The 3,782-nt window shown below is 49.8% G+C and overlaps 1 pseudogene; it reads right to left on the bottom strand.

The window, feature by feature from the left end:
• Nucleotides 1-2,375: 2,375 nt before the first annotated feature.
• On the bottom strand, nt 2,376-3,359 carry LOC142076278 (olfactory receptor 5AP2-like; annotated as a pseudogene).
• Nucleotides 3,360-3,782: the final 423 nt, after the last annotated feature.

Raw genomic sequence — 3,782 nt, forward strand, 5'->3', positions numbered from 1 at the left:
TTTGCTCTGTTTAAAACCCTCAGAGAACGCATTCATCAAAGGATCCACTCTTTTTTTATATTACATATCAGATCTCATACTGCATTGCCGGGGGCCCTGGTTGAGGGAAACCGGTTGGCTGATTCGCTTGCAGGGGCTGCTGTTGTCCCGGGGAAATTTGAGCAAGCGAGGCGTTCACATAACTTTTATCATCAGAACGCTAAGGCCTTGGCTGGAATGTTTCATTTACCACTTACGCAAGCACGCCAAATTGTCACTGCATGCCCTGAGTGCCAGTGTGCGGGCCCTCCACAGCCGGGGGGAGTCAACCCTCGTGGCTTGCAGGCGCTCGAACTTTGGCAGACTGATGTTACACATCTTCCCGACTTTGGTCGACTCAAATGTGTCCACGTCTCAGTGGATACCTTTTCGGGAGCAATTGCAGCCACAGCCTGCACTGGGGAAAAGTCCCGGGATGTCCGAAAACATTTTCTTCTTGCTTTTTCCATTCTCAGAGTACCGAGCAAAATAAAAACAGATAACGGCCCCGGGTACGTTGCCCAAGCCACACGGACCTTCCTGCAAACGTGGGGAATCACTCATATCACGGGAATTCCACACAGCCCCACAGGACAAGCCATTGTTGAGCGCGCGCACCATTCACTCAAAGACATGTTAACAAAACAAAAAGAGGGAGTAGGGGATTTAACCCCACAGGAAAGATTGGCAAAAGCCGTTTATGTTCTTCATCTTCTCAGTCGGTGGGCTGGGGAAGGTGGACCCCCCATTTGCAGACATTTTGATTCTGTTGAAGGTCATGATGCAATCATAAGGGACAAGGCGTGGGTAAAGGTGAGAAACCTGGAATCTCATGAGTGGGAAGGCCCGTTTTGATAACCTGGGGTCGAGGGTATGCTTGTGTCTCCACAGATCGAGGACCAAGATGGGTACCAGCGCGGTTCGTCAAGCCGTCTTTTTCGCCGTTGTCGCAGGCATAAGCGCATTTTGGGCCCCACTGCAGCCCAAAGAGAACGTCTGGATGGCCCTTGCGAATCAGACAGGCCAGGAGACCATTTGCCTTTCGCTCTCATCACCTGGAGATCCTTTTTGCACCTGCTTAGTGGGACTCCCGTGGAACAATTGGACCCTAGGTCTCACGGAGCCGCATGCCACGCTTTGTAGTGGTGGCCGCAATGTGACTGACAATTGGGACGGATGTTTGGTGTACCGTCCGCCCCTGAGCGTAGAGCCACAAGAGAGAGAATTATTGGGGCTTGGCAAAATGGGTAATGAGTTTGATTGAACTGGGAATTATACGTTTGATTGTATTTGTATGTATTCTTGTGTGTGTACTATGTTTATTGCAATGTGTGAAACGAATAATAGAAAAGTCAGTTAGCTTAGTGTTTGTTGTAAAAGAAAAAGGGGGAGATGTGGAGGAATCAATGTCTGAGAGTACAAGCAGTATCATAGCGTTGGTAAACAAGAAGCCATGGGAAGATGGGAAGTGAAAGAAGCCCTGGGAAAAAGGAAGATAAGAGGTGGCAGTTCATGGTTCTGAGGGCATGACAAAGATAAGGAAATTAGCGGAAGAGTGTCGAGATGACCTTTGCTTAGGCGATGTACTAGGGAATTCTTTGAAGTGCACACGTGGCATAATGTGAGGTATAAAAAGGCGCTTGTGCTGTATAATAAAGGATTTTCGTCTTTGTCTTTGTGCCCTCTCAGATGGAGTCCGTGTCCTTATTCGCCACACAGGTTGGCTCTGGAGTCCCTTCCTGCAGGTGTGAGTGCTGTGGGGCTCGCTTTGGCACTGAGGGCTCTTTCCGATGCCCCCATGTCTCCCTCCTGCCTCCATTATCACTCTGCTTTTGAACCCAGCAAACCCCTTCCCAAGTCCCATTCTCTACCTGCCAGTCTCACAACCTAGTTCTGGAAGGCCTGCGGGCATCTCAGATCATGGGAAGCACCTGCATGGGGGTGGGCAGCCATGCTGAACTGGGCCTCTCCACTGAACACAGCAGCGACCGGGGTCACTGGCTGGCACGCAGGCCTCTACGATGGATAGAGTTCACGTTTCAGCAGCAATCCCTTTATTCCTCTCACAGAAAAAAAACCGAGAACATTTCCACAGTACCTAAAGAAGGAACCATCAACTGGCTTTAAAGAAAGAAGCAAGTCATTGGCTTTACAGAAACAAGCAATATTTACCCAATTGTCTCCCACACCCTTCCCAAAGGAAATCTCTTCTCCCTGACCCTTCCCATCCCACAAACATGCTCAATATTGCACACTCCTAAAGCAATGTCTGGGGCATTGCGCACCACATGCCTGTCCAAGTCCTCCTTACCTACACAAAACTGAAGCACAAACAATTCATTCCTGCAGGTGAAACATTATTGTGCGCCCTGGGTGCAGGCCTTGGCTTTCCTGAGCCCTTTCCTCAGGGCTTCCCTGACCTCCCTGTTTCTCAGGCTGTAGATGAGGAGGTTGACCAGGGGCATGAGGACAGTGTAGAAAAAGGAGAGCACTTTGTTGAGCTGCCTCAGTGGGGCTGTTCTGGGCAGCAGGTAGACAACAGTGATGACAGTGAGGTGGGAAGAGCAGGTGGAGAAGGCCTTCTGCCTGACCATGCTGGATGGGATCCTCAGCATGGAAGCTATGATGTATACATAGGAGGCCAGCATGAACAGGAAGGGGAAGACAACACTCAGGAAAGACCAGATGAAGGACGTGAGTGTGACCATGCTGGTGTCACAGCAGGAAAGTTCCAGCAGAGGGGTAAGGTCTCAGGAGTAGTGGTCAATTGCCTTGGGGCCACAGAACTTCAGCTGGGATAAGAAGTCCGTGACTATTGCACACATCAGCATACCCACTAGCCAAGATGCAACCACCTGCTGAAGACAGACTTTCCAGGTCATGAAGCTTGCATAGAGCAGGGGCTGGCGTATGGCCAAGTACCCATCATAGGACATGGCTGCCAGCAGGTAACGCTCAGTACTTGCAAAGAGCCAAAGAACTAGAGCTGAGCCATACAGCCATTAGCAGACATCGCCTTGTCCCCAGTCAGGAAGATGGCCAGCAGCCGGGAAAGATGGTGGAGCTATAGCAGGTGTCCAAGGAGAAGTACATGGGGGTGTGCAGATGTTACTCTGTGTTGCGAATGAGTGGTTTAGAGGCCGCTTAAAGAATCACCATCAAAGATATCAGCACCACACTGACACCACCAATGCAACGATGAGGATGTTCCCAACCACGGTCATGGAATAGGTGATGAGTGATAGGAGGAAGAGTGGAGTGTGGAGTGTGGGCACATTCCCCACTCCCAGCAGCAGGAACTCCGTGGGTGATGTCTGATTGGCCTCTTCCCTCTTTTCCATACAGCTTTGGTTATTTTTGTTTTCCCAGTTGTCAGGAAGGAGGCCTGTGACAAAACACATGCATTCCTGCATTAAGTGGAAGAAGAGCTGTGATGGACAATGCTGCCAAAAAAAGATACAAATGAACAAAAATCTCATATACTTTGCCTTTGTTCGTAGTCCGTTTTGTCTCCCTCCAAACTAAAAGAAGGGACCCTTCTTCAAGAGGGCAAACCTGCTTGTCCCAAGAGCACTCCCTCTGGCCACAGGGCTGACTCTGACCATGGACCTGCCTCTTCCTCACGCTGGAATAAAAACATCATGTGCATTTGCTGAAATTTTGACATTCTGCTTTCCTGTGCTCAGGGGTTTTCCCAACATGACCAGAATAGCTGTTTAGAACTGAGATCCTTTGCGCTCTGCCAAGGAAAACCAGTGCCATGA

This window comes from Calonectris borealis, unplaced genomic scaffold (assembly GCF_964195595.1).
Source record: "Calonectris borealis unplaced genomic scaffold, bCalBor7.hap1.2 HAP1_SCAFFOLD_40, whole genome shotgun sequence".
Lineage (NCBI taxonomy): Eukaryota > Metazoa > Chordata > Aves > Procellariiformes > Procellariidae > Calonectris > Calonectris borealis.